The sequence below is a fragment of the Euprymna scolopes genome, chromosome 8, assembly GCF_053919585.1.
Source record: "Euprymna scolopes isolate OS-2025 chromosome 8, ASM5391958v1, whole genome shotgun sequence".
In the NCBI taxonomy this organism is placed as follows: Eukaryota; Metazoa; Mollusca; class Cephalopoda; order Sepiida; family Sepiolidae; genus Euprymna; species Euprymna scolopes.
In genome coordinates, this window is record NC_136489.1 from 19423636 (window position 1) to 19436857 (window position 13222).

A 13222-nucleotide genomic window follows, 5' to 3' on the forward strand; every position below is an offset into this window, starting at 1 on the left:
CTTTCTCTCTTTATATATATATATATGTGTATGTGTATGTGTGTATGTGTGTGTGTGTAGGGCATCTGCGCGGGTAGTTGTAAGGCAACGGTTGCGCAATCACACCACGCCTCTCCTCAATCGGCATTATTTAAGTCCAGTGACAAGGAGAAGTCCAGGATGACTGGAAACAATGCCGAGATAAACGGAGAGCACATACCGCACCTGGAAGTCCCAAATGGTCACCCATCTGATTCTGTCCAGGCTCATCATTGCTTAACTTCGATGATCCGACAGGAGCCGGTGTGTCAAACGTGATTATGCCGTATGGTGCATATACATTTATTTATCAATCTCAGCCGGTTCACAGCTAGGTATGAGAGTGTTGTATGTAGACAGGTAAATTGCGATTGTTTTCATCGTCACTTATACATTATACATGATCATTTTGCTGAGAAAACGACTCTTAAGTAAGTTGACATGAGTATGCACTAAATCAGATACACGTAAATAACGTGGCAATCGCAAAAATTAACCATCCTCTCCGAATACGAAAGCGATAGAATTGATTGCTACGGTGTTCGAACGAGACGCCAAGTGTCGAATAGAATTTAAATTAATAATATGTTTGTTTTCATTCGTGAACAGTGCGAGCAAATACATCAATTAAGAAATGCAGAGTCTTGCCGAGCAGTTTTAAAATGGCGTCTGTCTCTCAGATTTATAGGAAAGTTTACCTTTCGCATCATAAATACTTACATCTGCAGGCAAAGGAATAGAACGAACCCATGCATTTTAAAAATTAGAATATACAAAAATAACTGTTTATTTTAGAGGATAGCCAAACACGTCGCCAATGGCAGATAATACTTAGACATATTCAGACTCTTTAATAAATGATGCTAGATTACGATCATTTAAAAACAGTATATGAAAACTCAAATAATATATATATATATATATGTAAGTTTCGTGGTTTATGTATATAATTTGGAGTTTTTTCTCGCTCTGAGATTAATATTGAAGGACTACTTTTTCTATTTAAACATTATTAAACAAATTTCTTAATATACACAGTCATGGATATAAGCGAGACTACATAAAAGTAAACTAATTTGCATATTACTTTGGAAAACAGGTACTTATTAATTACTTATTCAGATTCTATGGTTTATAATTAGGTTATTGCATCCATTTTATTATTGGGCTGATTCTTATTTATGTTCTTATTTAAGCATAGTTTTTAGATTCCGCATAATTGCGTATAATTTAAAATGAACACGCTCTAGCAAAGGTGCATATATATATATATATATATATATATATATATATATATATATATATATATATAAGAAATTTATTACTGTGAGTCCAGAATGAGTTTACATATTGTTTCAACTAGAGGAAGATCCTCAAAGAGAGGAAATATCCAACTAGCATCGTCAGAATTCATAGATGGACTAAGTTATAAAATCAAATAAGAATGGAAAAATCGTAGATGAAGGGGAGTAAGAAAAGAAGGGGAGTGGGGGGAGAGGACGTTGTAATTTAAAGTAGTAAGAGTGTATACGATAAGAGAGGGGTTTATAATTAAATATTAATTATGTGTTAATTCTTATAAACGTTTTTTTTTAGTTTATAACGGTTTAAAATTAAAAGACGCTATTCATATTTATAACGGCATAAGTAACAGTTAATTTAAAGGATCACCATGGCAACAGGTTGGAGAGTTAATGTTAGTGGGCATGGTGTGGTGGGAGGAGGAAGGAACGGGTTGAAAATGGGGTTTAAAGTGATTTAGCCGGGTGGGGAGAGATTGAAAGATATTTATTGTTTATAAAAAAGGAAAAGAAAAAGAAACGGAGAAATAGAAGGATAAATTAATGAATTATACGTTACAGGTTTATTTTGATAGTATAATGATAGATAAGAATATCAGTAAGTAAATAAAAACTAAAAAAAACGTTTATAAGAATTAACACATATAAGATAATAAAAAAAAATCGTCATTTTTAGGTGTCTTCTCCGCTCCTTCTGCCAAAAATAAACGAACAATTTCTCGAACGGATTGTGACGTGTGATAAGAAATGGATCCTCTTCAATAACCTCATCAATTAAGTTTATTGTAAAATGAGTTATGATCTTTTGTACGTTGAATGTCAAAAAACATTATTTTTGATCCAAACTTAATATATATATATATATATATATGTACTCAGATCACTATATATGAAGCATTTGGGTAGACGATAAAATGTTTCACCTAGCGTAAGATAAGATATAATATATATATATATATATATATATATATATATATATATATATATATATATATATATGTGTGTGTGTGTGTGTGTGTGTGTCTGAGTGTGTGTGTATGTGTTTGTAAGTGTGTGTGTGCATGTTTGTGTATTTGTGAGATTTATTATTTGCTTTATACTGTATGCCTCAGTTTTAAGAACAGATCAAACAAATCTATTTCAATTTGCTTGAGGCGAGGAGACAGTATCAAAGTTTAATTTTTAATTTTCACTGATGATTTAGTTGTTTTTTTTCTGCACAGACGAAACCAAACGAAATACTTCAATCTTTTGTTCACGACACAGAAATGTTCTCAGTAAAATGTTATTTAGTCGTGTTTTTAGTGGAAAAATTGACAGCTAAAGCTTCAGAGGGAAATACTCATAGTAGGAATTAAACAAACCACGTTATTTCCTGCGCTTTCTCAGCTGTTGAACAAGGAAATGCATGATGTCCTTAAAACTAAAGTTACAGAGTGACTTGATGTTGTTAAGCAGCTGATTATCAATCTCTTCATTTCCCTCCTTTTCTCGCCCTCTATATCTCGCTTACAACTTTATACGAATTATCTGTTTCTTTTCTTTTACACAAAAATTTCTAAAATAAAATAACGAGTGCCTACGTGGGTTTTATCAACTTCCATTTCCACGAAAAATAGTGATGATGGCGGCTATAACGTGTAAGAGATTCTGCACGTCCTTGCTTATATATATGAATATATATGTGTGTGTATATATATATGTGTGTGTGTGTGTCTGTGTGTGTGTGTGAACTAGCAGTTCAACCCGGCTTTGCTCGAATCCTATGTACTGTCCATAACTTTATGTGTATATGCATAGATATATATTTAAAAGATTGACTCATGTCCAGGTTAACTACATCTAACATTTCAAGTGTTAAGACCCAATATTGGCGGAGGAGTGTGGATAGTCTGCAAAGATAAACTCTTTTCAACTCTGACCTCTTTACAGCCAAAATTTCGCCCAAAATCTAAATAAAAAGCTTGTTGCATGTGTGAATACCCTCTATGTAAAATTTCAAATGTTTAGACCAAAAATTGGCTGAATAGTTTGCTAGAAACCGAAAAGGTTAAATCTTTTGTACTTTGCTCTGTTAGTATCCGAATTTCTGGCAACAAACCGAGTAAAAGGCTTATCCTATGTCTGAATACATTTAATGTAAAAAACTTCAAATGTTAAGACCAATAATTTGTTGAGTAATTTGATAGAGACCGCAGAGGTCAATATTTTTAAACTTTAACACCATTTTTAACCTCTTTACATTTATTGTTTTGGGCTCAAATAAAATTAAAAAGTTTGATCCATGACCAAGTAACCTACATCTAAAATGTCAAGTCTTTATACTCAAAATTAGCGGAGGAGTTTGGTAGTTTTCAACGGTCAAATCGTTGAACTTTTTCCTCTTGACAGCTAAATTTCTGGACGAAAAGCGATTAAAAAATTTCTCCAAATCTCAATACCCGTTATGTCAAATCTCGAGTCTGTAAACTGAAAATTGAGAGAGTAGTTTGGTAGGGAAATGTATACACACAGACAGACAGACACTTGAACTTTTATAGATATATAAATTGCTCAAAACCCCCGTTACCTTGATGGAGAGGAGACTAAAACTAGCTTATAAATTGGCAGAGTCTTCAAGAGTAATCTCTTTCAACTTTAATCTTTTGGCAGCCAAATTTTCGCCTAAAACGATTTAAAAACTTGCCATATGTCTGAATACGTCTTATGTAAAACTTTAAATGTTTAGCCCAAAATTTGGCTGAGTAATTGGGTAGAGAATGCAGTAATCAGTTTTTTTAACTTTGACATGTATTACGTTGGGTTCAAATCAAATCTAATCGATGTCCAAGTAACCTACATCTATAATTTCAAGTGTTTAAACCCAAAATTAACGGATGAGTTTTGTAGAGGTTTCAAAGGTCAAATCGTTGAGTTTTTACCCCTTTTCAGCCAAATAGCTGGTTGAAAACCGACCAAAAAGATTTTCCCAAATCTCAATACCCATTATGTCAAATTTTGAACCTATAGACGGAAAATTTACAGAATAGTTTGGTAGGGAAATGTACACACACAGACACACAGACAATTTAACTTTTATATATATATATATATATATATATATATATATATAGAGAGAGAGAGAGAGAGAGAGAGAAAGAGAGAGAGAGATTGTTTAAAAACCATAGTCTTGATGGAGAGAAGATTAAAACTAGCTGATATCGTTTCAAATTATCTAAAATAACAGCAGAAATTGATTCCAAACATTTCTCATATGTTATATCTCCCCTTTTTTGGATATAGGGCACGATTATAAATATCTCTAGTATAAAATAATGCTTATACACCGTGAAAGTTACTTAATGTATGGAAACCAAAGAGGGGATATAAAATATATTAGACATATTTGGAATCAAGTCTCCCCTTGCTGTTATTTCAGATCATTTGAAACCATAGCAGCAAGTATAAGCCTCGCCTGCATCAAGGCCAGAGGTTTTGAGGAAATATCAGATATTTTATAATTCACATACAAAACTAAGAAAACAAATGGATCTTGTTGAAACATTTAATGGATGTAAAAATGTGCCTGAAATAGGTTCTGGATGATGGATGATCCCCTTAATGTGCAACCTTAAGGCCAAAGTTCACATACCACACTACATAATTCAGGTAATTACCTTTCAAATGAGGCTTCATTTGTAATATTCTGATCAATAGATGAATTAAAATTATCAAAATTGGTATATATATATACTCGTAGTTAAATAGAATATTGAAATGCTCATATCTATATTTGGTTTTGTAAGGACGAAACTACATAAATTTGCAGGCTTTATGGAGATTATAATTCTATTCTATGGTTACAATTGTATGATCCTTGATAAAAAAGCAACTTATATTTTCAAACCGACAAAATATGCCAAAATTAGTCTACATTAGTATATATAGTGTCCTGCTGGCCAGCTTAAGTTTTACTGCTTCAGTTATCTCCCCTGTATCTTTGCCAGGTCTCTAATACACACACACATGTATATATATATATATATATATATATATATATATATATATATATATATATATATATATATATATATATATAAAATCCAAGGAAGAATACGTGACTGGTCACAGGTATTAATAATTATATAATTCTAGCCTGAGTGCCTGGCGTTGCCCGTGTGTTTGGGAGTGTGTGTTGAGCAAAAGAAAAGTGGTAATAGGCAGGCATGTTCAAACTTGTACTGCGAAGCTGGAAAAGAACATGAAACTCCAATGAAACAAGTTGAGTTTTATATTTACCGATAGGTCTCCCCTTACAGAATTGAACTTACTACCTTCTTCTAACTCACTTTATATATTGTATATTTTTACAGCAAGTCATTATTCAAGCAGATCTGATTGAACACTAAAGAGTTATTCTTTTTCCAATTTTTCTGGATATCTTTTCCGACCGCCGAGCGGCCTTTTTTAATTTTAGCTTGCATGTTTATAAAATGGCACCCACAAGTTTTTCTTAATCCATATTCTTCTCAACCGCTTTCTATCGGTGCATCCCGTAATCCAGAAAAAATGAGAAAAAGAATAACTTAGTCGTGTTCAATCAGACATGCTTGAATATCTATAATATAAAGCTGTGTGTGTGTGTGTGTCTGGTCACGAATAGGCTCCTATATGGTTGACTATTTAAAAAAAAAACTGATTAAATATAATGATAGAAGATGTATTGAGGATCAGGAATGGGTATGCTTTATCTGGCAGAACGGTGGTTCATAAAAATTGCGTTCGCGCCTGGCCCCCATATGGAAATAAAAAATGAAAAAAAAAACGTTTACATGAGTTTTTGATATAGATGTACATAAGAATACTTTGATAAGTATGTTTTAACTTAAATAGGGATGGTATAATACAATTGTGGGGTCTGCCTTCGCGCCTGTACTACATGGAAATATAGCACAAACTTTAACAAATACTTTTCATATCTATTTGCGTAAGTATAATTTGACAATTATGTTTCAGTTTGAAGAAATATGGTATAATAAAATTATTAGGTGACCTCCCTAGAATGTAAATATGTCACAAAGTTTAACAGGAGCGAGGGTCCATAATAAAACCTTAACTTTAATCTTAATTCACGTTAGCTTTTATTTATTTTTTTGAGTTGAATCATATTGTGTCGAATACGTTCACCTCATAAATTCACGTTCTTATTAAAGTGAAAGCCCCCCCCCCCCCCACAAAAATGTCGGAACTCATTTCTCGATATAAATTTTGCATAACTCTGATATTTCCTTCTCCACTTGCAGGTGGTACTCTTTGGAAAATAGATAAATGATAAAAAATAAGAACGTTACTTTTTATCGTGTCAAAAGAAGGGGTAAAAATCCTGCTCATGTTATTACGTGTCTTTTTAAAAACATTTACAGAACCTTTTTCTTTTTATTTGTATATCTGTTTAAGCCTTTTTTGTCAGTTTACTAGAAGGAATTCAGTTGATTACAACCCTTTCTACGTGTTCTTTACATTACAACATTACAACCCTGAATCCGACGGCGCAATACTACACCGTTCACTACTGTAAAACTGAAACGAAGCTGTTCTGCCTGAAAAGGGCGTAATTTTCTTCTTATTCATATTTATATCGATTCTTTGCCTTAAAAAACTAAAGTAATTACGTGTTTACCTTTTTAATAATACTTTTGCTGTTTCGGATTATTTTAATAAAGTAAGTAAAGCTTCATTATTTTTCCAAACTATTTTTGTTTCTTTTTTTTCCGATATTTCGTCGAAATTATTTAGCAAAAGTGTTTAGTAGAAAAGCCAACAAACGACTACCCGAAAAAATAAATATACACGAAATAAATGTTACCATAGTCAATAAAAGTTCAGTTCATGTTTTTCTTGTTTTGAAATGCTCCTTACTTGAAATAATTTCAGCGAACCGAAATTAAAACGAAATTTGAGGCGATAACTACTTAAATAAATTTTTATATAATCTACACATGCCAAAATCGAATATTCCTCAAGCAAAAAATAACGGAAAACATCAAAATATGTTTATAAACATTCCTTACGTTGACGGAACTCTCTTAAATTGTTAACACAGAATGCTCAGGTGCCCCTCCTTCAAATTGAAAACGGGGCTCTCCGGTCGCTGTCATTTTGATTTTTTTAAACCGGTTTGTGAATTAAATAAAATACAAACCAATGAACTTTTCTACCATAAAAGTAACTTTTATTGACTATGGTAACACTTATTTCTTGTATATATATATATATATATATATATATATATATATATATATATATATATATATATATATATATATATATATAAAACATTTTCTCTTTGTAAAAAAACATCATTTTGTTGGTCACTCTTGGCTACAAATGAAATAAAGTTGATATAAAAATATATTTTCGCAAAAATTATCTTTACTTTCATCATATTTTGCTTAGGGTAAAATTTTTGGGTATCAAAACCTATCTCTTTACAACCCCCTCCTTTTCATAACCTATCATACTTTCATCAATCACAGTCCATTTTCTGTAGGCTGTTTTTGAACCCAGTCAACGACGAGTACTTCTGCTAGTATATATATAATACAATGTGTACTTTTAACGTTTTTATTAACCTTTTAATCGTTCCTCCCTTGTTTCTCTAGGCAAAGTGTCCATATGTACACTCTACTATTTTTTCTCAACTTATTTTAATTTTATTATTTAATTTACTATATATTTATATATATATATTTATTATTTTAATTTATTATATATTTATATCTATTTATTTATTTTTTATTATTTAAAGTTTTTATTAACGTCTTCTTCGCTTCCACCGATGTTTTATGTGATCGTGTCTCCAACTCGACACGAGCCCAACTATCCTGGTATATATATATATATATATATATATATATATATATATATTTAAATATATTATTGGTATAGGGAGTTTCCTCTATTTATTAATCTAAGAGAGATTGTATAATTTAAGAGTGTGTATATGCTGTCTCAGTATTTGTTGGCTTTCCTATCATCTGTATCAGCGAGTGAATAAGCATTTTAATTTTTTCATGGACAATTGCTGGCTCTATAATTACATTGAGGTGTAATCAAGTTTTTATTGATTAACGACCAACAGCCTTGCATTCTTGAAAAGTTCTTCATGAAGCGTAAACTTAATCTTGCAATCTGAAGCAGTTGAAATTGGATTGTGAATAAATTGATTAGTTTCAACGGACAATAATCTCATGTAGGAATTTTCTATTTTCTATAATCTATCCATCTATTCATCTCCGTCCTTCTTTCTCTCTCTCTCTCTCTCACTCTCTCTATCTATTTACTTATCTTATATTTCGCTATCAATTTCTTCCTTTCTCTAACTTAATATGTCACCTAAATGAATATTCCATTCTATATAAATCTATCTCGTTTACATATATATATATATATATATATATATATATATATATATATATATATATATATATATATACAGGGTGACCCCCCACAATCTAATTAGGCCGCGTTTTTTAGTGTTTTGTCCGAATGAAATGGAACTTTGGTCATAATTAGTTTATTATATTCAACACACCACATCAAAACACTAGGGTCTTTGGCCATTTTTCTCCGTTCTACAGCATATGTTCTAGATGGCTTCTATTTACTTTTTTTTTGGGGGGGGGGTCACCCTTTATATACAAAACAAGGGAGGGTAGAGCGGTATCTTATGTTTCGCTATCAATTTCTTCCTCTCTTTAACTTAATATCTCACCTAAATGTATATTCCATTCTATATAAATCTATCTCGTTTACACACACACACACGCACACATATATATATATATATATATATATATATATATATATATATATATATATATATAGGGTGACCCCCCCAAAATGGGGCACAACTCTAATTAGGCCGCGTTTCTTAGTGTTGCGTCCGAATGAAATGAAATTTTGGTCATAACTAGCTTATTATATTCAACACACCACATCAAAACACTAAGGTCTTTGGCCATTTTTCTCCGTTCTACAGCATATGTTCTAGATGGCTTCTATTTAGCTTTTTTTTTTGGGGGGGGGTCAGCTGTATATACAAAACAAGGGAGGGTAGAGCGGTAGCCCACGATATATCTAAGGGTATGGCACGATGATCTTTTAAGGGAAATTAGATCATATGGTATCACTGGAAGAATACATGATGTAATTAAATCCTTCGTAAGTAAGAGAAAAATCCAGGTTGTCCTGAACGGTCGTACATCTAAACAATATGATAAAAATGCGGGGATACCTCAGGGGTCTATCCTTTGACCTTTTTTATTCTTGATATTGATAAATGACCTCTCTGATAAACTTGTTTCTGAGATGGGTATATTTGCTGAGGACACCACACTCTATAGCAGACACGAGGGGAAAACAAATGAACACATACCTAACGAAATGGCAGAAACAGTAGTGGAATGGGGACAAAAATGGATGGTCACACTCAATACTGCCAAGACTAAGCTTGTCTCCTTCAATAATTATAAGGAACCTTCTCTACCACCAATAGAACACATTACCCGAAAGTACTTCTTTTACATTCCTCAGCCTAAGGTTTACAGGGAACATGAACTGGAATAGATACATTGAGAGCATTGCCAAAGGTGCTGTGGGCTCTCTCTACCATGCTAGAAAACTACTTACGCCTGAAAGTATCCTGTACATCTATAAGGCCACCATTCGCCCATGTATGGAGTACTGTTGTCACATTTGAGTTGGTGCATCTGCTACTTCTAGCTCACTTCTTGACCGGGTTCAAAAGAGAATCGTCAATCTGATAGGTCCTGAACTGTCATCTAAGCTTCAGCCTTTGTCTTATCGACAAAATGTTGCATGCCTCTGCCTGTTCAACAAGTACTTTAATGGTGAATGCTCTGACGAACTACACGTACTCGTGCCCTCTCGACGTAAACACCCCCGACAAACCGGACAAGCAGCTAAATCCCATCCCTTCACAGTAGAGATCCCTAGGTGTAAGAAAGCCTTCTACTCCAATAGTTTCTTCCTCCGAACTGTTAGACTTTGAAACTCGCTTCCGGGATTCTGCTTTCCCAACTGTACTGACATGCAGACGTTCAAGTGTAATGTAAACAGAGAGCTTGCTACTCAACTCCCTATATAATACAGCTGCAACTTATGTCCCCGATAGTAGCCCCTTATTTCCAAGTGGCACTGTGCCTTGTTTGGGGTGAAAATTGAATAATATATATATATATTATATATATATATATTATATATATATATATATATATATATTAATGATTGTATTGTTTTTCCTAGATGTTTCTCCAATGAAAGTCTAGTATCCTTAAAATAGTACACAGTAACAGGTAGCAATGTGTTTAGTAGGTGATGTAGGCCTTATTTGCCCTATGTGTTTCTACATATTTCAGTTGCAATCTTTTTGAAATCCGGCCGTTTATTCAAGAGGAATGTAGAAGCAGGATATTGTAAAAAGTTTGCAGCTGAATTATATACACGCATCTAGAGCCAATTATATTTGTATAAAAAACGAAATTTATACTCTACTAGACTACCCGTGACCCGTTGGGTCAGTATGCTATATTAGCTATGGAATTCATGTATGAGCGTGACGCTTGTGATGTAAAGAAAATAGTTTGTTTTTTTTACATAACAGAAACATTTCTATGAAAATATATTAAAATGAAAAATCACGGACGGATCACTCGAACATGAAAAAAAAAATCCTCCCTGTTCGTGTAAAGTTATCTATTTTTACGAATAATCGCTCAACAATCGAAACTTAAACATGATTTTCCTACGAATCGAATGCCGAAGAAACTCATTTAGCAGCAAAAACGCACATGAACCTACCGATGAGAAATATAAGAATGAAAAACCCATATTGGAATCCTGCAACCAAGTTATAGAAACTTAAAATCTAAAAAAAAAAAAAAAATAAATAATTAATAAAACCTGAAGCAAAAAAATAAAACCTAAATAAATAAAATAAAATAAAACTAATATTGAAACAGATAAGTAAATGTGTCAACAAATTCACTGTTCTCACACAACTATTTTGTATCTAGAAATATAAACAAAAAAATAAAAAAGAAGGAAGAAAGGAAGGAAAAGGGACGGATAGAGAGTAGTATTATTATTAGTAGTAGTCTTTGCTTTACGACAATTGTTCTTATGTTTGCCAACGGGTTAAAGTTGTTTAGTTTTAAAAAAATAGCGACATTATAGTTGTAATAAAGAATAGTTGCAAAACACCCCCCTCTTCCCATGTTAAATAATAATTTCGAAATAATAACGTTAATATTTCAGTGCGCATGTCAAAATCTGCAAAAGAAGCGATTTGTATTTCTTTGTTTACGTTGTTATGGGTTAATGTTTATGTACGCACGCGCAATCGGATGTCATAAACCGGAAAGTGGGTTACATCACTCGTTACAAGTTCATTTGAGTTTTATAATTATATAGATTTCTCTCTACTCAGTTTCGTAAATGTCTCTTCAGGGATCGGGAGAGGATAATGGTGATCTTATAAGACTCTGTTTACGCCTGTCGCGAAGTCGGCGAAAACCCGAATCTCCGTACTCTTCTTTTTGATGTAAACCGTTGGTGCAGCCCACTCACTATGATCAACTTTTCCAATGGCACCCATGTTTCCGAGACTTTCTAATTCACCGTCTATCTGTTCTATAGCGGCGTATGGGACATTTCTTTTCTTTCTGAACACTGGCTGTTCATTTACTTTTACGTCAAATTTAGCTACCGCTTTGTACACCTTCCCAAACCGCATGAGAATACGTCTGGGAAATTCTCTTTTAACTCCTTCTTAAGTTTTTCTGCCTCCACATTCGAATCCTCAACCTTTTTCTTTTGATTTTCGCATGACAACAAATTTTGCTTTTTCAGCCCTATTCTAGAAAAAAATATTCGTCAATAATTCTCCTTCGAAAGTAATTTTTTCGCCACTGACGCTTCACGCCGTTTTTTCCGATTTAAAGTGGGTCTCCCAAGCCTCTTCCATATCTGTACATTAATAATGGAAATGTCAGACCCACTATAAAGCTGTAGCCTTACTTTCTTTTTAAACATGTTGACCTGTACATATTTCCGGATATTTTGTTACTCAGGTTCAATTTCTGTAAGTTTAATGGATGTCTTTCGAGCAGATATTTTCTACAGTGCGATGCTTTATGCCCTTTCTGGTGGCAGTTGTCAAATTGTTTGTATTTGTAGGGACACTCATTGTGCCAATGTTTATTTCCACACCTCCAACATGGTCCAGGTGGATCTTTTCCCTGTTTCTTTTTTCTTTTTTTTTGAAGTCGAATTTTTCCTTTGATAGATCTTTTTTAATATACGACACTCCACTTTCCTCTATGTCACGACTGACTTCTTTCAACGCAATAAACCGTTCACAGTCTTCCGCTAAGTTTTGTTGTTTTAAATTCGGTTCGTTGTCAAGTTTACGACGCCTGATTTCAGCGTCTTTATTTAAGACCAGCCCTTGCACAAATATTAAACATTTAAAATTCTCTGATTATAATTCCTCTAGTTAAAACTCGTCGCAATGCTTGTTCACTATACTTGCATAAGTAGTGTAGTCGTCTCCCTCTCTTCTAGTAACATTCATACATTTATATCGCCTATGGGAAAGAGACATTTTTGCAGAAAACAGTTCTCTAAGTCGCGTAACTTTTCTTGGAATCTCAACTCACTGGTCCTTTTGGGAGAAAAAGATGCACTAACTTTGTATGTTCGGCTGTTTCGAATTTCCTTAACAAAAGCATAATTTTTTTCGCGTCTGACCGGGTACCACAATCCGATATAAAACTATCCTCATATCGTCTATAGTACTGGATGAAAGTGACATCGTCTTCTGGATTATAATTGAAATTTTC